Consider the following 23,144-nt stretch of genomic DNA (forward strand, 5'->3'; position numbering starts at 1 on the left):
TGTCTTTCCTGCATCTCACTTCAATCCAACAAGAGCGGATAGTGTCTCAAGTATATCTCTGTGTCTCAAGTATATCCCATGCACCTCCACCTGAAGCACCACACCCCGTTCAAGACACCATCATTCCTATCTCCCCTAGACGACTGCAAGGCTCCTTAGTGTCTGTCCATCCTGTTCCACTGTTGGCCATTGCAGTGAATCCACTGCACAGCAGTTGGTCACTAAGTGAAAGTAATGACATCACATCATCAATGAACTCCTTTACTCAGAATAAAATCCGAAGTGCTTTCCTTGTCTTACCAGATCTTCTACAACCTCATCTGTGCCTACTTCTATCACCATTTTCCCCTTTCATGATTTCTACCTAATCACATCCACTGCCAAAGGCCTTACATTCCTGCAGACACACCAAGCCCAGGCCCACAAGTGGACCTTTTCATTTATCCTTCCCACTGCCTGGAATGCTCTTACGCCAGAGCTTCTCAAGATTGGCTCCTTCTCCCTTTTTTTTTTTCTTGTCTTTTTGAGACAGGGTCTCGCTATGCAGTTCAGGCTGGCCTTGAGCTCACTTTGTATCCCAGGCTGGTCTGGAACTTGCAACAATCCTCCTGCCTCAGCCTACCAAGTGCTGGGATTACAGGCATGTGGGATTACAGGCATGTGGCACCACGCCCAGCTTGGATTGGCTCCTTCTTAACACTAAGGTCTCCACTCAATGTCCTGTCTTCAGCATCCTCTCTGCCAATCCTAGCTAAAATATCCCCAGCCTATGACTCACACACTAGCTACTTTCTAACCCAGGTTCTTGCTTTATTCTATCTCCATCTGTGATTACATTATTTACTCATCTAGTTGATTACAGTCCATCTTTGCCTGTTTGAATGTAAGTTCTTCTGTCTTACTCCTCACTGTATCCTCTGAAAAAGCTAATGTATAAGCCAGGCTCCTGCAGCAACAAACAGTGCAAACTAAAATATCTATAGGAGCCAGGTGGGTAATGACTGCAAATAAAGCAGGCAATTTCTAATACGGTCATACAGGCCCAATACACCAACTTCTTACTTGGATACATCACAACTTTTAGATGAAATCTTCTAATTGTTCAATGCTAAAAAATTGATGTTTTATAAACTGAAACTCTAGACAAGCCAAATAAATCACATCTCTGAGCCAGGTATATACAAGAGCTATCATTTTTCACCTATAGCAAATCTCCCAAATTTCTAAGTATTTGGTGCAACCAATTATTCTAAAGATGACATAACAATTCCATGTGCCTTTCTGCAAGGTGAATTTGCCATTCCTCCCATCAAGAAGATGAAATTTATTCTCCTTCCTTCAGATATGTGACTTGCTTGGACTAGCTTACTTTTTCTTCTGACTCAGGCCTTATCAGACCTTCTGGTCATGTGAGAAATTCCAGTCAAAACTATGGAATGAGAGGCCACATGGAGATTTGGGACCTTCCAATATGAGTGAGGTCATCTTAGATCCTCTGGCCCTACAATCCTTCCAAAAGCAGCGATAGGCTCCAGACACATAAAGTATTATCTCGAGTTCTCCTGCTCCAACAAATCCATCCTACCTGACCCTACATGGTACAGAGTTGAGACAGCCCTGTGAGTTCTGCCCAAATTCTTGACCCACAAAATTGATATGAAATGACTGTTATTTTAAACAATTACATTTTGGAATGGTTTCCCCCTCGCCAAGGTGATTGAGACAGAAAGTGGTACCTAACAGTAAGGTGTCAAAAACATGCACCTAAAACATGCACCACTGGATTCTGGGACCTGAAATATACACTGCAGGATTCTGAGAACTGAAACATGTCCCACTGGATTCTGGGACCTGATGTCCAACAGAGGCTGGGAAGATGGAAAGCAGGTTATTAGCAAAGGCCAGAACCATTAAAAATTGTATTAGAGACTAGAGAAAGAGCAAGTCATGTTACAGAGTGGGGGAATGTTTGGCAAGATGCTTGCTTGCAATAATACCAGTCTAAGACATACCTAATTTAATAATTGTGTAAGAGAATATTTGACTAACTTGTGGAATTAGCTAAAGATATTTCCAGGTAAACTATTAAAAGTACCAGATGGCTTCTTTTCTTTATTGTATATAATAAAACAAGAAGAGAGAAATAAATGAAAGAAGGATCTATACAATTTTTTAAAAATTCAAAGAAACTATACACAGCTGAAGACAGTCTCTCTAATTTAAGAAATGATCTCTGAATGCAAATTAAAACAACACCGAGATTCTATCTCACTCTAGAAAGAATGGCCATCATCTAGAAATCAACCAATAATAAATCCTGGCAAGACTGTGGAGAGAAAGGAACCCCTCTCCATTGTTGGTGGGAGTGTAAATGGGTACAACCACTATGAAAATTAGTGTGAACATTCCTCAAAAACAACTAGAGGTTCCCATTTGGCACAGCTGTGCCACTTCTAGGTATCTTCCCAAAAGAGTTAAAAGCATCATACCACAGTCATATATGCATACCCATGTTTATAGCAGCACAATTTATAATAGGTAAATCTTGGAAACAGTCCATATGCAACAAAGGAATGGATTAAAAAAATGTGGTATTGATATACAATGAAGTACGACTCTGCCATAAGGAAGGATAAACTTGAGTCATTTTTAGGTAAATGGGTGCATCTCAGGATAATGATAAGTGACAGAAATCAGACACAGAAGTTTGTATACTGCCTTGTTTCTCTTGTGTAAAAAACCCAAAGGGTAAATAAGGAGCAAAATGGAGGATAAACATTGGGAATAGAGAGGGTATGTTCAAATGGAGAGGGTATCAAGGCAGGGGGAAGGGAAGGAATGGAAGAGAAAAGAGATTTTAAAAAAGAGAATGGAAAGGAAAAATGGAAACAAAGTGGAGGGGAGTAAGGGTTGAAGGGAGGGGAGATGAATGGGGAGAAAAAGAAATAAGACTTATTATTTACAGGTACAAACTCCCTAAATGAATGTGATCACTATGTATGGCAAACATGTACCAATAAAAAAATCCACTTAGAAAAGAAAACAGGCCCTGAGTAAATATCAATGTAAAGGTTTGTCCATAGGCCTTTTGTTGAAATCCAGGAAAGATTTAAGGTACTCCCTAGCAGCACCCTCTTGCCTATACAAAAGGTCTTCTAAGAATCTTAAGTACCCTGTCTTCTTACAATAGCCTGAAAAATCCTAAGTAAAAAGAGGTCTGTCTTGGAAAGGAAATACAGATGTGGCTTTGGGCCATGGAATCAATCTCCAATAAGATTTATAAGAAGCCCTCAAAATTTCTAAGAAAATCATAGTACTAAAGGTACTACCACTTTGGACTGAGACAAACAGCTCAAAATGATTCTTTTTAAGTCTCTGTAGATCTCTAACTTCACACAGGTAGGGAATAGGGTGAAAATTCTATTCAGCTATGAACATGGCCCTAAAGAACAGCAGAGAAAAAAGCCAGGACCCCGAAGAGTAGAGCCACAGTCTCAGAAAGCAGTGTATTGAAGAATTGCAAAGGAGCAGACTTGGGCACTAATCATGGTTTATTCTTGATATATGGAAAAAAAGAACCAGCAGCACACATCCGGTGGGCTGGAATTGCTATGGGCCAGTGATGTCTATGTTCTTCCCACTTTTCTTTTTCAGTGGGACTGTCTACCACAGTTTTCCTCTCCCTGTCTCGCCACTGTTACATTGGATGTGGGAGGGGGCTCAAAAATACATAACTTGTCCTTTTTAGTTTACAGATTTCTAGATTCACAGAAGCTATAGCAGATAGACAGCCTTGCCTAAGAAACCTTGTGTGCATCTGGACTTTAGATAATAAGATACCAGACTCCAAGTTTATGTCACAATGGGATAAGACTTCTATGGGAGCAGCAAGGGTATTCTGCCTGTAGAAGAGAAGTGAATTATTATGCTCACAGGGCAGACTGTAACAAACTGTTCCAGAGACAGCTGCAACAATGCTTTCCATCTTTTGCCACTTTGCTATGGGGATTTGCTCTTCTCCCATCAAAAGGTAGGGCTTTTCCTCTTCCACTCAAATCTGGGCTAACTCTGTGACTTGTTCTGATCAACAAAATGTGATAGAATTGACACCATACAACTTCCAGGATCAAAGCTTTAAAACACCTCACACTTTGTTTTCATCTCCTTGAAACAATCTCAGTAGCATGGAAGGGAGCTCAAGTTAGTCTAGTGGACAGGAGAGACCATGTGGAAAGACCACATAGAGAACTGAGCTGTCTCAAGCAACAACTAGCGTCAAGGTCCCACACAGGAAAATGAAGCCATCTTGGATCTGCTAGGTGCAGTGGGGATGTCCCAGCCAGCACCAAGTGGAAGACAGAAAAACAGTCTCCACTGAGTCCTGTCCAAATTCCCAACTCACAAACTTCAAGAGCAATACAGTTGGGTGGGTTATTTTCGTTAAGTACTACATTTTGGAATCATTTGTTATGCAGCAATAGGTAACTGAGACACACAATCTGAATAATGGAAATGTGAAGTCTTGAGTTTTACAGAAAGCCTTTTAAGCCTTCACAATGACTTTCAGGATTAGCATTCATTCTTTCATTCACCACATATGTACGGTGCTCCTAATATGTGCCAGGTACTGCTCTAGACTGGAAAAACAGCAGTGAATGAAAACCCTTATGGAATGTACATTCTCATGAGGAGAACGAAGATGGGCCTCCAATGATCTGTATTAATAAGATAATTTCTCATTAGCACACCAATATCAAAATTATTGCCAAATAACTAAACCTAGTTTTTACTTTCTCCTTGAAATTTTTACTTCGATGTTTTATCACTGTGGCAGGAGCTATTTTTAGCTCAGCCTTTCTTCAAACTGAGCTACAAGAAAAACAAGGTCAAGATGATATAAGACCACTGGTAAAATTGGTGCACCTGAATTTTCTGGTATCTTCTGTGTACTACATTTATTCTCTGATTCAGAACATTAGCACGTTCACACCTTTGTTCATGACCTTTCTTCTGGAGCATCCTTCCTTTGCCTCCTTTGCTGGGGGACTCCTCACTGCCAAAGGCCTCACCGTCAGCCCACACCATGCCACGTGTTTCTCTTTCTCTCCCAACGCTTCCTATGCACACACACAGAGCACACTACGGAGCACGTGTACATGTAGTTTAATGTATATAAACACACATACATATTAGAATTTCTTGCTTCCTTCCTTGTCCCCACTAGACTGCTAGTTCCAACAGGGAGGGAACTGCTCTTCCATTCCTAACAGAAACCTACACGTGACTGTAAGAATCAACAAATGTTTCTTGAATAAAAGAATCTTAAACCCTGATTAAATCATGTTTCCTTCATTAGTAAAAATGGAGCTGATAATCCAAGAAGATACAATTGCAACTTTCTGGGAAAATACAAAGTATTGTTCAAATCATTCAAAGCATTACTCAAATAATGGTATCATTATTTACCAGCCATGACCTCCTTTCGATAGCCAAGTTTACTCTCAAAAGCATGAAGACTTCCTTGCTACATTTAAGGACATTCAGAATACCATAGCAACTTTCAAATGAAGTTCCCATGAAGGGAAATCTAAGATCTGGCTTATTGTTGCTTTTGTTTTCGTTAGTTGCTTCATTTTGCAGTCACTTATCATATCCTGTCTATATTTTAACTCAAAAAGCACAAAGGAAAACCTTCAGGGTTTGAGACACATCCAAAGACCAAAAACAATTAATTTGTGGTTTTCCTAAAAGTCCCACATTCTAGACCTAAACAGAGTGATCAACTTAGTTTCCCGGACACAATTCCTCTATTTTCCACATAAATGTGATTATCTGAAATCAAAGTGTTTACATGTTACAGGACCACAGACAGAATTACAGAAGTGCAAAGGATTGAAGAAACAAGCATACGTACATTCTGAGTCATAATTCAACCCCTGATGCCATCTGTCACATAGCACAGGCATTTTAAATCTATGCTGTTCAACAGGGTCACCACCAGACACATGTGGCTGTTAGTTTCATTTTAAATTCAAATTAAACTAAAAATTCATTTCCTCAGTCACACTAGCCACATGTCAAGTCCTCAGTAGCTGATGACTATGTTAATTGTAAAGCACAGATACAGAATATTTCCACTATTGCAAACTCTATTGGACAACACTTCCTTAAATGAATCAAACTGTTTTCATATCAAGTTACTGACTGAATTCTTCTAAAATGGCTCTCTGCCTACAATAAAGAAAGCTGTGATATTTAAAAAATACCTCAGTCACAGACTCATGCTCTCTGAGAATACGTTTTTCCATACACTTATAGAATGAAAAAGTTTATATTAAATTTCAGTCTTTGAAGTAACAAATATTCTAATTAAGGACAGTTTATTTAGCAAACTTTTCTCACTGTAACAGGACAGAACACAAGAACTGGAACATGCTATACACCCCAGCTCTAGAGACAATTCTAATGTCATCGCCATTGGAGTGTGAGTTAAAGGGGCAATTTTCCAAAAGCCTTTTAGTTTTAAAGTATTCTTCCTGCTAAAATATATGAAGAGGGCTGGGCACAATGGTGCACGCCTATAATCCCAGCACTTGGGAGGCTGAGGCAGAAGGATAGCTGCGAGTTTGAGACCAGCCTGGGCTACAAAGTGAACTCAAGGTCAGCCTGAACTGCATAGCGAGACCCTGTCTCAAAAACACAAAAGAATAAAATAAAATATGTGAAGAAATATTACTTGGGATTTTAAATGTTAATTCAACAAAATCTAACTTCAGAGTAAACTTTAATAAATAGCTTCTTTCTGAAGATCAAATATACCTGCAAACTAAATTTAAAACATGACAAACTAATCTAGTATTAAGATTTGTATTTATATCCACGAAGTAGGGTCTTTGCTTTTGAAATATTAAAGAAACTTTCAAAAGCAGAATTCAAAAGTAGTTTACAGAAACACCACAAATCCAATGGCGTTTTATAGAATTTCAAAATATACTGGTAAACTACTAATCAAGTTTTAAAACAAAGTATTTTTGTTCTGAGGCCTCTTATCTTTTCCTCTGAGGAAAAAATTAAGTTTTTAATCCCCAAATACTAGGTAACACCCAAAGAAAAATTCATTTGAATGAAAATCAACTTCAATATAAATTTTAAAGTCATTGGTGCTCATTGGCACCCTCTAGAGTTAGTTATTATAGTTCAGAATGAATCAATCTTAAAACAGAAATTCATTACTTAAAATAAAAATATAGGCAAAGAATTTCCCTGTAGCTGAAGTCACAGTCCTACCACAATTACCAAGGCTCCTTTATCTGAGTAATCCAGTTCTCCCTGCCCAGGTGGGCGGGGACAGAGATGGTGCCCAGGGGCGATATGCGCATGGCCACGCTGCTGACTTCAGCCTCCCCAACTCATTCCCAGCCCACAGCTGCCCCGGTAGCAGCCCTGTCAGGGGCCCATTCACACGGAAGAAACCCACTGGGCACTAAGAGAGTGTGCGCAGGCGGTCCTGGCACAAGACAGCAGCCCTTCCTAGTAAAACAAAATGTGGAGCGGTAGTCAGTCCCCAATATGCCGAGTTCTTTGATTATGGGAGCTGCAGCAAAATGATTACTGTTTGTTCCTATTTAAGTTGGGATTTTATTTGAGCTCTTTAAAAAAGATTTAAAAATTATAAGATATGTGAGTTCATTCTATGGGGAAACTACAATCTCTCCCTATTCTCAGCTCCTATAGATTTGCCTCATGTTTCATACACTGAATATGTCATAAGGGAAGGACCAACGGCTGCAGAGTACTGCAGCAAAGACATTAAGTCAAATCAGTGCTAAGAGATCCCTCTTTGAATTGCTGACAAAGTCACAGACAATTTATGCAGACTATTGTTGTTCACGAGGGGTAAAACCTACCTCAGTGGAACAACATTAAGCATCAGCTTGCATCTTACCTGAGTGACATCCTCTCCTTTCTACTGCTCACTCCCTAAGCTATTTCACTGCCCTGTGTTTTCTCCACTGGAGGGCACAGTTAGCTAAAAAGAAAACGTACCGAAATCTAATTTGTTCTGTTCTATACTTCCCGAAAAAGTATGGTGAAAAAGAAGGTTAAAGCTGTTACTCGGACAGATGCTTTGGTAATATTTAGGAATTTCATTTATCTCTGTTCTCCCTGAAAACCATGTTAAAAGACAATCACTAATTGGCTAAGACAATTATGCTCTAACACCACTATCTATAAACTATAAATAAAAGATGAGATAGAAAGTAAAAACAGATGAACTACAATGGTGGGAATGACCCACTTTAGAGTAACCTACAGGAACACACATTCTTTTCAACAGTCTACCGACTCTGACTAATAAGACATTTCTACAAGAATGTGATACTGTGCCACTCAGTTCTTCTGGGATGACATAAATCACATTCTCAGCAAAAAGGAGGCTTACTTTTCTTTTTTTGCATAACCACTTCAGAATTATTTCAATACAGGACACTATTTAGCAATTTATCTAGAAATGACTTTTCTTTATAAAGCTAACCAACCCCGGAAAGTAGTGTAAAATATTTTCTATATGCTTAGGAAAAGGGTAATAAAGGGACACGTGAGTACTGTACTTTTAGGTAAAGTCAACAATTATACAGTTTTCAAAGAAGCTTATAAAACAATAGCATTCTGCTATTCTAAAAATTATTTCAGGACAAAACAATCAGGCTTCAACTTACTGGTAAGCTTTCATTTGTTAAATGTAATGTGATAGGACAATTCTCCCTGGGTATTATCTAGTATATTATGTTTCATTAGGTCAAGTGACAAAGTATAACTTATGCCATGGACTGAAAGTTGAAGCCCAATCTGCCAATGTTTGGTGTGGGGTGCTTGGAAAGCAATTGGGCAGCAACCCTCGTGAATGAAGTAGTGTCCTTAGAAGAGACCCAAATGTGTGAAGATGGCCGTCACCACACTCTACAACCTCAATCCCAGACTTCCCAGCCTTCACAACTGTGAGAAATAAATTTCTACTCATTAAGCCACCGAGTGCAAGGGATTCTGTTATAATAACCTAAGCTAATTTAGTTGTTACAGATAGTTCAAATTAATTTTTATAAAGTATTAACCCAAGTGGAGCAAAATAACTTGAGTGAGACTAAGTCAAAAAGATCACTCAGCATTTTGTGTGTGTGTGTGTGTGTGTGTGTGTGTGTGTGTGTGTATACGTATATGTATGCACGGACATGTGTGTTTAAAGTTGTGGGGATTGAATGAAGAGCTTACTACATCCTAAGGTAACACAAATTCTTCATATTATTTTAAAGCTGATTCACCAAAGACACCTAAAATTCCCAGTTCGGGTTTTTCATAAAATTCAATGGAAGCCAGACTTATCCTCTCACTTCCAGAAGAATTCCATTTGCTCAATAACACAAATGACTGCTGTCAATCCTTTTCCCCATTTATTTAAATCATGGATATCTATAAAAAACATATTCTAGGCAAAGAGACAAGTTAGTATAAAGTTTGTGTTACAGATATACAAAGAACAAGGAGGCCAGTATGGTTGGGGAGGAGTAAAGAAATTCCAGTTAGTCTAAGTTCAAATGTCACTTTAAGCCAGATGCGGCAGCAAACACCTGTAATCCCAGCATTCTGGGAGGCTTAGGTGGGAGGATCTGAAGTTCAAACCCAACCTGGGCAACTCACTAAGGCCCTATTTCAAAATAAGGGCTAGGGATATAGCTCACTGCAAAGGAAAAGAATACCCCTCCACACACACACCTCTTCAATCACAGGAAGAAGTCATCTAAGTTATGAATCCCTGTTATTAGATGGGATCTCCACACACAGAAGAGAAGTTTCCAGTCCCCTTACCTTCAAACCGTATTCCCCTGCTACTCTGGGTACCACTGATGTTCTTTTTCTAGCAATACAAGACCCTCAGCCTCAGCAAGGCCATATCACCACTACGAACATGAAGTAGAGTTCCTATCCCTGAACTCCAGCTTCTTGTGTCTTTGCTGCAGCTTTTCAGTGACTCGGGTGGCAGATTTCCTCACCATTTCATTTTAAAAATAAAAGAAACACTAATGAATCTTTAACTTTTTAAGTGATTATCTTCCAAAGTAAGAATATCTCAAATAGGTTCTGTAACTATTATTTAATACATGAATAGGAGAAAACAGCAGGAAAAAAAAGACTATACCCCCAAGAAAAATGACATTACTGGCTTCATAGTGGCTTTAGAATATAATTTCTAAGTATGCACTAAGGGCAGTAATGTCCATGTATCTCTGTTATGTCTTCATTCCCAGGCATGATCCTAACAGTTCAATTTCCTTGGGCCACACTCCCCAGCTAATCAGGTACCTGCTAAAACAATTTAAAAGTAAAGCAGATCATTCTAAGAAACTTTGAGTTCATAGAAGAGCTAAATATTCTTGAATCATTCAGTAATAGTTCTCACAGAATAATGGGAATAATGAATACAATACCCGTACAATAGCCAATAATGTACCTGTACTCTTTGGTTTTACAAACTGTAGATCTGGGTGCTAAAATAACAGTCCAATATGGACAAGAATTTGATCACTGGCACAATTAGAGTTAGATTTTATTTTTTTCAGGATATTTACACTTATATGGTGCTGAAGTCTTCCCAAGGCTGTCTGCTGGCATCACACCCTCATATAATAACACTCTTCCAGGGCTGGGGATTTAGCTCAGTGGCAAAAGTGCCTGCCTGGCAAGCGCAAGGTTGAGAGATTGATTCCTGGTACCGGAGAAAACAAAAACAAAAACAAAAACAAAAACAAAACACCACTCTTCCTTCTGCCTCTCTGGTAGACTAAGGAAAGCCTTCTCAGACACCCTTCCCACAGAATACCCCCCTACCGCATCTCACTGACCAGAGTCAGGGTATGCCCACCTTTAAATCAACCCCAAGCAAGGGTAGAGGGACCCTAAGATGAGTTCAAACTGAGCCAGATATGGCCCTAGGAATGAGGAAGTACATGGTTATCTAGGACCTGCACAAGTCAACCAACAAGCAACCAAATATATTTGCCAAAACTCCCTGAGGGCTGAACCTTATTCTGACCAAATGCAAACCATCCTTCATTCAGGAGATCAGAATTAAATCATGAAGAGGAAGAGATTAACTTGTACTTTAACACAGATACAAATCTATGCAGTCCATTCACTATCAGTATTTAATTAGTGGCCATCTGCATTTATAGAAAATGTTAAAATACTTAAAACAGGCCAATCCATCGTCCATCCTGAAAGATGGCAAACGCTCTACCCACAATGAAAGATTGTAACATACATCACGGAATGTATCAGAAGCACTGCGATTCTTTTATTATCTCTAGGAATTAACTCCTCTGACTCCTCAACAGGTATTTTGTTGCTTTAATTAAAGAAAATGAAATGAAATGCAATTATGATGGGACTATACCCAAGTGATTGTGTCCTGCCAAAATCCCTTTTCACCATACCATGGGGGAGCACGTTCCAAATGGATCTCTTTGACCAAGGACTTTCTGTCGGCTAAAGCCAGCAACGGCCAAATGCATGCAGTACAGTAGAAGTGCTAATGAATGTGTTTCCCCACCAATAGCCCTCGACCAGTGGTGTACAAATACCAAGTTGCCAGGCCTCTTGGGCAAGACAACTCTGAAATGTGGCTTCTACACTACCTCTAGAGCTCTGCAATGAGATTAAGCTCCAGTTGACTACAGTGCTTGACAACGCCCTCTTTACTGGCCAAATTTTTCTCTGTCTCACTCTACTCATTTCTTTGGACCACCTTCCAAATCAACTGCTTGCACTTGAATCCTCATCTGTCTTGAATTCAATAACCCCCCTATCTTCTGAGTGCTGGGATTACAGGCATGCACCACCACATCCAGCTCAAAGAACATATCTTCATGTGAGTATCTGTAGGCGATTTGGAGGTAGATCCTTAATGTTTGCTATATTAGAAAAATTAGACCCAAAGTACATTCTGAAAAGTATCTCATTCCAAAACTGGCATTTTGCTCCAGATTCCATGTCTTCAATGTAATAATTCATAAGAATCTAGCTTCAATAAAGATGATAACAATTTTTTAAAAATCTTTGCTATAGAAAAACAACTAAGTATCTTTTAGCCTGAGATGGGAACCATGGGGTATCTGAATAAGAATGATGGAGCCTTGTAACCATCACTTATAATGACGGGATAGTTGTGTCAAGCTATGGAAATCTTCCACATAAACCACAGTTAAAATGACACTGCACTAGAAATAATTTAACTACATCCTTTACCCATTACCCTATCTTTTATATATGTTAAAAATAAAGTTGAAGCTTAAGGTACTTCTTTAACACAATGGCTAAACTAGTTCAGCTTTTAATTCAGAAACACAGCCTGCATTAACAAAGCTGTAAGAAAAAAACCTCTTTTAGTTATATTCTAAAAGCGACATAATTTCCATCAAAAAGAGAATCAGGTGTTGATCACAACAAAGTTGCTACAGATCCCAAAATAAATCTTGAAGCAATCTGAACCTCACACAATTTGATCAAATCATGAGACAATTCTATTTCTAGGTCTCTAATTGAAAATGGAAGGGAGGGTGGCCCAAAACTTTGGAGGTGCATAACACTGAGCACTTGCTATAGTGCTTCCGGAGACTCTTTCTTTGTTTTTGTTTTTCTTCCGATACCAGGAATCGAACTCACGACTTTGCACTTGCCAGGCAGGCGCTTCGCCGCTGGAGCTAAATCCCCAGCACCCTGGAGACTCTTAATGCTCTGCAGATAGGCAAAGTGAGGATGGTGATAGATGAAGAAAAGCGTTAGGGAAACAGATCACAGATTTCAGAGCTAACAAGTAGCATATGAACTCAGGTTTTGCAAAAACTCAGTGTACTTTCCACTTTCTGTTCAGAGAGAAAATAGTAAGTTCACTTGCTGAACTATAAGGAACTTCCGGGGAAACGGCAGAGTGCTAAGCAGCAGAGAAAGAGCCTCTCTGAGAGTTGCCATCCGGACACTGGAATATAGCAACATGAGGAGGACAAGGAGGGAAGTGGGGAGAATCTGAAGCAAGAATTGAAGCCCACAAAGAGAATGAAGGGGGAAACTTCATCAAAGAAGGAGGTGGCCGGAGGAGCCTTCTCCTTGAGTTGAGACTCACTGTGAGAGAGAAGCAGTTCAAACCTGGGAACACAGTGACTGCTGGCAACCCCAGAGGTCCCTATGGAGAGAAGCAGCAGTGGACGGGAACAGCAGACGTGAGGGACTGCACTAGCTGGCGTTGAGCGCTGCGTGCTCAGATGTCCCATGAGAGCAAGTGATTGACCTGGGAACCATCTTAGAGAGGGGCGGCTGAGCTCAACTCAGAACAACTGCTGGCTCCATCTAGCAGCTCCCAGCTGAGTTCAAGCCCACAGAAGATGTGCTGCCAGCTGCAGGCTGAACCAGTCTGGTCCCTGCCTCAGGCCAGAATCCAGCCTGAACTTCAGGGGAAATAAGGTGCAGGCTCGCTGAGATTATCCACTACCCCACCATAAAGCTACTATTGGTTTGCTGGGATAAATCAACACAGATCTGGGCTCTGTCTCTACACACTGTCTACCAGTGACAGCACAGACATACCTGCAAGTGGCCTTTTTTTTCTTTTTTTTCTGTCTCTCATTTGTTTTTTGTTGTTTTGTTTTTTCTCCCCTGTTTGATCTTGTTTTTATATAAGTGTGAATGTGGTTTCTAGCTTTCTTGTGGTTGCTGTTCTGTTCTTCCTTTGATTTTTTTCCTCCTCTTACCCTCCTGTCTTCTGCACCAGTTTCCCAAAGTTTGCATGATCCCCATGTGTCTTCCGGCCTTGCTTCTAATCTCTTCTTCTTCTACTACTTCTCTATTTTTTCCCTAACCCTTTTAAAATTTTCTCCCCAGAGGATAAAATTGACATATTGAGGTCTTCCTCACTGCATATAATTTTCTGGTTTGTCTTAGATATTGTTATATAACTACAAATTAGTTCACACAGTTAAAGGTAGCAAATTAATGTTTACCTTAGTTTGTTATTTTCTAGGCTGTGTTTGATGCTATTGTTACTGCTGATTGTACCGCTTTAACCAGTGACATAATTATTCTAACCAGCCGTTCTTCTTGGTATTCCAAGACTGAGACTGTGTAAGGAACACAGAAAATACTGTGGGCCAATGCCAAAGAACCAGGGGCTGGCACAAGCAGGCAGTAACTTGTCAGCCCCAGTAAACTGAAGAGGTAGGCTCTTGCAACAGACTCAAAACCCAAAAACCAGCTACACCTGACAGACACCTCTGAGAAGTAGGTATTTCCTAGGATTTCTAAATATTAGCAATAAAGCAACTCACCATAGGCAATTTACAACCATCAACCCAGAAATTAACGAAAAAAAAGAAAGAAAATGAGAAGACACTTAAACAAGATGCATCCAGTTCACCAAAGGCAAACTCAGGAGCAATGAGGTGGGACCATCTGAAAGCCACCCACCTGGCCTCTTTGAAGTGATACAAAGAAAGCAAATGAATGAGGCTCTAGAAAAAAATCACATCAGAAATAATTTCTCAGATAACTACAGAGATGGTATCCACAATAACAACCATGCTTAGTGACTCTAGAGCAGCTACAAATTTAAAAAAAAAAAAAAAAAAAAGAGGAGTTTAAGAAAACGATGGAAGCCATGAATGCCCAACATAGGAAAGAAATGGAATCCATAAAACAGACTCAAGCAGATATCCATTTACTGAGCTATAGCACCAAGTGCTATATGAGATACTCTCAAACTGCTTAAATATGTTCCCCCACCCCTAAAATACTACATATTGAGGCTCCAAACTTTTCTACAGGTAACTATAGCGTGTAACTATAAATTACAATTGATGGTTGAAAAGGCACTGAAAACAGGCTGCTCAGTTCAGTTTTATGCTGAGCGCACCCTCTGTACACAGCCCACCAGAGATCAACCTTGTGAGTTTCTCCCCCGAGCTGCTGCTTCTCTTTGTGCCTTGTCAGTGCCCAGGGCCCCGGTGCCTCACAATCCTTCCCAGACGCGCTGTCTACCTCACCCCCGCAACCATGAACCCAGTCCACCTCCTATCATTCTTGTCTTGCCTCCCTCTTTCAGGGCCTGCCGCCAGTCCCTCACTCCGAGCTGCAGTCCCCCCACTGCCTGGTCACCACCACCAGTCTCCTGCTGCTCTCCCCATCTCCTGGGGTGCTCCATCCACAACGATTCCCCAAAATCCCAAAGGAAACTGCCCAAAGTATAAAAGTGACAGTAATATTCTGCTGCGCAAAGTCTGCCAAGTCTGCTACTGTCTTTAGGATAAACAACGCCCTGCCGTGGCCTCCTTGGCCTCCGTCCTACATTTCTCTAATCTTATCTCTGGCCTCTCTCCTCCCAGGACTTTTCAGACTCAGTTGTCCTGACTTTAAGAAAAACATTCCTACAAAGTCCTCCCTTGCCTCAAGGTCTTTATCCACAGTGTTTCTTTTGTTTCTGAAAGACTCTCCTGTCCCCAAATTACCTCACCTGTTCATCTCTAAGTTACCAATGCAGTTTAGCATAGTGGCTACAAGAATATGTTCAGGACACAAACTTCCTTGTAAGTTCCAGATGCTCCTCCACTTACAAGTTACATGATTTTGGGCAGATTGCTTGACTTGTCTATATTTTAGCTTTCTTTTAGTAAAATGGAGACAGTAATAGGAATAACTTTAATGGATTATATGCAGATTAAGTGAGTTAATACAGATATTTAGGAAAGCACCTGGTCCATAGTAAGATTTTTAATAAACATTGTCTTACTACCATTATGAACATAATCACCTCCCTTCTACTACTTTTCCTCTACACCTTGGATTAAATGTTACTTATTTAAAAAAAAAAACAAAACCTAAAATCCTGAACTAAGTAGTTGCTGGCTACTTTTATACTTTTTATAGCTGCATATGCAACAGCTGTGTCCCTAGAGGTAGAGAGGCCATGGGTTTCCTGCTCACAGTATGTCCCAGGCCCAGCACTGGGTCCGGCACATAACCAGCAAACATGGGTACCTTTGTGCTGAATAAATTACCCACTTCTACTGTTCAGTAACCATAAACTCTCCAAATGGACAACTGAAGTCTGAATTTCTTCTGGATGAATCTAAGCCCATTTTCCGTCTTCATCATTCAGATGATTTTTTTTTAAATGAACTACTCTCTTCAGTCCATTGGTTCTTTAAAAAAATCATCAAAAAGTATCATATATTAATTTCACAATAAGAGTAACTTTTAAAGCCCACCTATAAGGAAAGAACAGACTTTAAACTATTTTCTCTAAATGTAATTTAAAATTAAGATTTGGGGACACACACACACACACACACACACACACACACACACAAACATACAGAACAAAGAATAAATACTATTCTCTCAGTTCTTTAAGACTGTTTCCAAAGCCTTCAGCTATGCCCTGGGGACCTACTTACGACCAAAAGCAAATTCGAACTTCTACTACTTTGAATTTAGCCCAAGTCTTACTGACTTCCCTACCCTCCCCTCCAACCTCTAACTGGTAAACACTTGATGTTCTGCTTGTGCCTCCCAATGCATAGCAACATTCTGAGGTTCCAAGGGTTTTGCTGTTTTAATTCTATCTCAAAGGCACAAAGAGAATTAACCTGTAACAGAATCTCTAGTTAGCTGTCAAAATTATGAGCAAATACTTAAAAAAAAAAAAAAAAAAAATGGAAAGTTTTAAAACTACCATAAACCAAGCCATGGTATAAAGAATTGAGAATGGATATAAAGTCTGCATGGAGAATCTACCGTCCTCGTGCCTGACCACAGGCCAGCATTTCCTAAAATATAGGACATCTTAAGAATAGTCTTATTTGTTAAGAATAATTTCCCCACATTGTTTTCTCAGAGATTCTGACGCAGAAGATCTGCACCGAGGCCCTAGAATCTATTTTAGCCAGCACACCAGGGTGATTCTTATGACCCACATGAGTTTGGATTTTGCCATGACATAAATAGACCTTTTCCCACCCAAGTAACATTGGAGGTACACTCCAGCTTGTGAGCTCTTGGGCAAGTAATTCCAAATTGACTTAAAAACCACTCTCTTTTTGTTGTTGTTTTTTGAGGTTTTAGTTTTTTGAGACAGGGTCTCACTATGTAGCCCAAGTTGGCCTCAAACTTAAAGTGATCCTTCTGCCTCATCCTCCCGCTGGGACCACATCCTACAATGCCCTTATTCAGGAATTTGGGCAGTAATGGGCCAGAAATCCTAGATTCAATTTCTTCGGCCACTTACTGCTGCATAACCCTTATACTTGTCACTGTATGTCCAGTCTGTCCTGGTACATTCCATAAAGTAACAAAATCAATCCTTACCTACCTCATAGGACTTCGGTGGAAGTCATTTGAGAATACCTGAAAAGGACTTCGTAAATTCAGATTCATCATTACAATAACATGTCGTGAATTCAGTCTCTTCTAATTCAGAACGTGTCAATGTTGTTGGGTGGTTGTTTTGTTTCAGCTTTCGGAGACAGGATTTCACTATTCAGGGTCTCACTGTGAGGTCTAGGTTGGCCTTGAATGTGCAGAGATCCTCCTACCTCAACTTCCCAAGTGTGGGATGACAGGTGGGTACCACTACCTCCAGCTCAGCCTGATTTCTTTTTCCATTCTTCTTTACATTATCCATGGAACCATCATCATTTCTTTTACACGACAGGTAAGGATAGGTACTGGAATACATAGATAAGCACCAGAAATATGTTCCACAACAAAAATGTAAGATGGCATGCTCAAGATTAAAGGAGCTTATTTACTGCATTGGCACTGTTCACACAATAGGACTGGAGTTTCGGCTATCATTAAAGCAATCGTGGCATTCTTTCTTCTGGAAGCTACTTTGGTTGTGAGCAGTTAATGCCAGTCATTAGAGAAAAAATCTGGAGGAGTTTTCACCATACTAGAAATGTTAGTGGAATTTTAAAACACTATTTAAATTTCAAGAAGATAGTACTGGATTCCCTTTGCTGGCCACCTTGAGGACTATCTATTAAAATACTACAATATTCCTTTGGCAATTCAGTGTCATCAGTATAATCAGTAGTCCAGACTGAGACCATACGGAAGAGTTAAACTTAGCTTGTCCCACAACATACAGTGAACAAAACCTCCATTCTTAATGTCTAAGTGGGGTGCACCAGAGCATGGCACAACAGTCAGACAGGTACGTGTCATTTCTTCACAAATTCAGAGCCTTTCAAAGAGAGGCTGGTTTTTTTCCTGCTAGTTGCAGACGTTTGTGAGGAAGTCCAGTCCTGCCAGCATCCTCACTGTTACAGGATGAGGATCTGAAATGCTTAGGACCAGGAATGTTTCAGATCCTGGAGCTTTTCAGATTTGCAAATATTTGCATACAGACTCAGCATGCCTAAACCACAAATACGAACTCTGAGATGCTCCGAAGTCTGAAACTTTCTGAGGGCCACACTTTGCACACTCTAGTAAGAGTTTTGGATTTCTGGAGCATTCTGATTAAGGATGTTTAACAGGTATCACCAATTAGCTCCCCTTTGCCTCCAATTTGTCCCTGGCAACTCTTCTGCTGTCAGAGCCTGCTGTGTCTCACTCCTATCACTGCTTTTAATCAATTTACTATACACGTGGCCACCATTCTGCCCTTTGCAATTGCCTGACCATTCCCTAAAGGGACGCGTAACTAAAGCAGGGCATTACCTCTTCCGATACACTTCCCTACTCATTCAGCTGAAGAGGCTGCTAACATCCCTTCCATTCCATTATTCTGTTTGTATTCCCTCCTGACTCCTTACGGCTTTTGTATTTTCTCAGGTTTCTCACAAAACGGCCACCTGAACTTTTGTACAGTTCAACCAACTGTTGTATTTGTTTCTTTCCATGAAAAAAATAAACTCTATACTTAATGCTCCGTTTAACTTCCTTGCAGTTATGACTCTATACCCTACGCCAATCTACATGTCTACCACGAGAGATTTTCCAGGGAATTTGGTTCCATGTCTCCAATAATTTAGAAAGTCTACTCCAGACGGTGGCACACACCTGTAATCCCAGCACTGTGGGAGGCTGAGGCAGGAGGACTGCAAGTTCAAAAGCCAGAGCAATTTAGTAAATTAGTAAGAACCTGTCTCAAAAGAAAAAATAAAAAGGGATCCTTGTCACAAAATTTGAAAAAAAAATTTTTTAAAGGGCTGAGGATGCAGTTCAGTATGAAAACTTTGGGTTTAATACCCAGTACAGCAAAAGAAGCATTTGGTTCATTTTATCAGGCCTTTAAAAAAATTTTTTTTTGGCCAAGATATCCTAGAATTTAATCTTTTACCAGTTTATCTCAGCCTTCCCAATTAGCAAGGTTTTACTAAAACTTAAATTGGGAAATTTCTTCCTAAAACAAAATCCATTCCCAACAATTTCAGAAAGATGTGAGTATTAATAACAAATATACTGCCAACATTTTATTCATATTTAAATATTTATCAAATGTGGCTGAGTGTTCAGCTCTCTGTTAAGTTTTCCAAAACCACGGATGATGGTGAGTTTGTTACCTATACTAAAAAGAACATCTTTTCATCTCACTGAGTTTCACATTTTCAAAAATATCCCATTCCTGCTATCACAGCTCTGCAACCAGTCTCTGTCTAAACGGCCTTGGTTTAATTTCCGTCTAGCTTTGCAGCTATGTAGTGCCTGCAGTTTAAATGGGGGGGAAAAGGTGTACAAATCATTTTGCACAATAAAAAAAATACAAAAACAAAAAATGCCCCATCTTCAACTGAAACACACCAGTCAAAAGATAACACTTTTTTGCTTGTTTGTTTTTTGAGACAAGGTCTTGCTTCCTAGTTCAGGCTGGCCTTAAACTCACTGGGTTTTCTTTACCTGCCGATGCACCTGAATTTGCCATCCCTGGTGTTGACCTGGGTGAATAACAAGGTGGTGATATAATTAGCAAAATAAGAAAGTCCAGGGCAGGTTAGAAAAGGTAGAAAGAAAAAAAAAAAAAACCAGAAAAGGTAGAAAGAGTGAGGTCTTTGATGAACATCCAGAAGCGAATACATAAGACACCCGAAACTCAAGGGCAAGTCTGGAAATAAGACGGATAGATAAAAGAATCAAAGATAGATATAACATAAGATGGATAGATATAAGGATTACCTCTGTAGATAAAAGTGGTAGTAGACATGACAATCACAACATCAGCCAGCATTCCTACCACATGTACTATGTCAGGTATTGTTCTAAGTATTTCACACCCATTAAATCACTTAACCTCATTCAATCAACACTTCAAAACTATTATCTTAATTTTGCAGAAGAAGAAACTAAGACACAGCATGTAACTGTCAGAGCGCAGATTCAAAAGTAAGTGCTCTAGTTCCAGAGCTGACACTAAGAGAAATTCTTCCTGAGGTTATAGTCTATTCATTTTCAGACTAAATCACCGCCATTTTTACAGGTCGTGAGACCAAAATTCCTGCTTTGCAACGATTTAGTAATTGAAAAGAACACAGAAAGAGAAGACAATTCACAAAAATACATCATTCCCTATTCTCACAAACACTGGCATAATTTAATAGATATTTGTATTCACTCACATAGATACCTCAAATCTTACTACATAGCGGCACAGTCCTGGGTATGTGAGATCTGTAAGTGAACAAAAAGACCTCAAACAGTCCTAGCCTTCACAATGCTAATGTTCAGCCCTGTGTAGACAAACAAGGTATATCCTAAATGAGCAAAGCAGACAGAACGTGCCGACAAGAAAAACAAGTAGAGCAAGACAAAAGGGACTGGAGTGGGGGTGGCAGGGAAGGACTGTCACTTCAAAAGTGGGAGAGCAGGTTCTATTTGGGAAGGTGGTATGTGAGCGAAGACCTGACTGAGGGAAGAGGAGCTGGCCATGGCTACAGTGTCTGGGGGAAGGGCATTCTCTGAAGAGGGGAAACCAAAGGCCACAAGGTAGCCATGTCAAGCTTTTCAAGAAAGAGCAAGAGGGGAGGGCGGCTAGAAGAGTAAGAGGAAAGGGGGATGGAGGCGAAGTCAGAGGGAAAGGAGGCAAGCGGTGCAAACCTCATTTAATGGGACTGATGGACTCTGGGTTTTAATCCACACAGGATGAGAAGCTCCCTGTGAGATCCGGCAGAGTGCTGCATATCTCACCCAAGTTTTCCAGATTCCAGATATCACTCCAGCTGCTGTGTGAGAGTCAATTGTAGGGAGCCACGGCAGAAACAGAGACAGAAGGTTGTTACTAAAACAAGAGCCCTTGGTGGCTAAGAAATGACTGCATTCTGGGTATTTTGAAATTAGACCCAAGGGAATTTCCTATGTGGAGAAGATTCAAAGATGACTCGAGGGTTTTCTCAAATGCGATTAAAAAGTCGTGCATAACCAAATTGCTCTAAGTCCATCCTGTCTTAGACTTACTAAGGTGAGCCATACCTAAAGAAACAGCTTCATACGTTTTCATCAAGCAACGAATTCTTCTGCAGTAGCACTACTCATTTCCTAATTGATCTGTTTATAACTTTAGATTTTCAACAGAAGTCTGTGAAGTGAACTATAATCACTGCTTGGTTTCAATAATCTCTTTTCACCGAAGAAGAGTACTCTGTGCAAATTAAAAGTTCTTAAATACATATTACTTGGTATCCACAAAAACACACAAAGGACAACACTGGAGTACCATTTACATCTCATTTCATCGTCACAGCCACACTGAGAAGAGTCATCCCCATTTAAAAGTTGAAGTGAAGCTCAGAGGTTTGATCTTTGCCGAGGTCAGCCTGGACGACTTGGTCAGACGTTGTCTCAAGATACAAGCAGGAAGGCAGGACATGTAGCTCAGAGGTACAGCACTTGCCTAGCATGCACATGGCCCTACGTTCAATCCCCAGCACCACCAAAAACAAGAAGTATTTTTAACTATGACTGCATCCTGTGCACCGGTCTAGCCCTGTGTGATAATGTGCTCTTAGAGTCAGCATCAACTTCAAGGTCAAAGAAACCAGAAATTCAGTTTGTTGTTGCAAACTCAACCCTATCCTTCAGTTTAAAATCCCCTCAATTGGCCAGGCGTGGTGGCGCATGCCTGTAATCCCAGCATTCGGGAGGCTGAGGCAGGAGGATCACTGCAAATTTGACACCAGCCTGGGCTACAAAGTGAGCTCAAGGCCAGTCTGAACTACACAGCAAGATCCTGACTCAAAAAAAGACAAAAAAAAGAAGTCATTATGCACTTAAGTGCCAGCCTCTGTACTACCTGATTACATAGGATATGCTCTCATTTACTGTAAACAACAATCCTATAGAACCTACTAGTAAATAGAGAAGCTAGAATTCAAGTCTATGTGTGGGTTTTCAAGGTCTCAGGTTTGACCTCTAAACAGGAGAGTTGGTGTTGCACACAGAGGAAGAAGAGAAAAAACAGGGCAAGAACAGGGCTGGATGAGGGTTGAGGGGAGAAGACATTCTGACTCAGAGCACAGAGTGTTGTCTAAATCCAGGAAACCTCCCTCTTTTGGCTCAAAGATCAAGGTCTGCTTTTGGGTCTGGTTTCCCAGCTGGTCTCCCTGTTTCGCGGCCTCTGACCTTCCTAGCATTTTAAGGCTGACCAGCTAACTCCAATCTGGAGAGCTTGACCTATTTGAGCACATGGACTCCTTTCTGGAGGCTGAAATGCACAATTAACAAGTAGTTAAGAACTGCCATGACTAAGTCTGTTTCTCTGCCCACCTTCACCTGGTTTTTGGAAAAACACGGAAGCTGGAGGGATTCCATCCGCACCTTAAGCTGCAACATCTTAAGGGTTTGCTAATGTGGATGTGTAGAGGGCAAACTCAGAGGCAAAATCTAGCCTTACTCCTCAGAAGGGCACTTGGATGCACCTTGAAAACCTTTTGCTACATATGTTAAAATACTCAAGTTATATGAAATGTCCAGAATGGGTAAATCTCTACCAAAAGTAAATTAAGGGCCGCAGCAGGTAGAGGTTAGGCAGTGACAAGTACAAGATTTCTTTTAAAGAAGGATGAAAATATTCTGAAATCAGAATATAATAATCTTATAAACATAAT

At 40.2% G+C, this 23,144-nt stretch overlaps 1 protein-coding gene across 1 annotated transcript in view; it reads right to left on the bottom strand.

The window, feature by feature from the left end:
* Window positions 1-23,144, bottom strand: part of Hsd17b12 (hydroxysteroid (17-beta) dehydrogenase 12) — a 143,350-nt gene that overhangs the window by 115,317 nt on the left and 4,889 nt on the right. The window lies entirely within an intron of this gene.

This window comes from Chinchilla lanigera, unplaced genomic scaffold (assembly GCF_000276665.1).
Source record: "Chinchilla lanigera isolate Chin_1 unplaced genomic scaffold, ChiLan1.0 scaffold00021, whole genome shotgun sequence".
Taxonomy (NCBI): domain Eukaryota; kingdom Metazoa; phylum Chordata; class Mammalia; order Rodentia; family Chinchillidae; genus Chinchilla; species Chinchilla lanigera.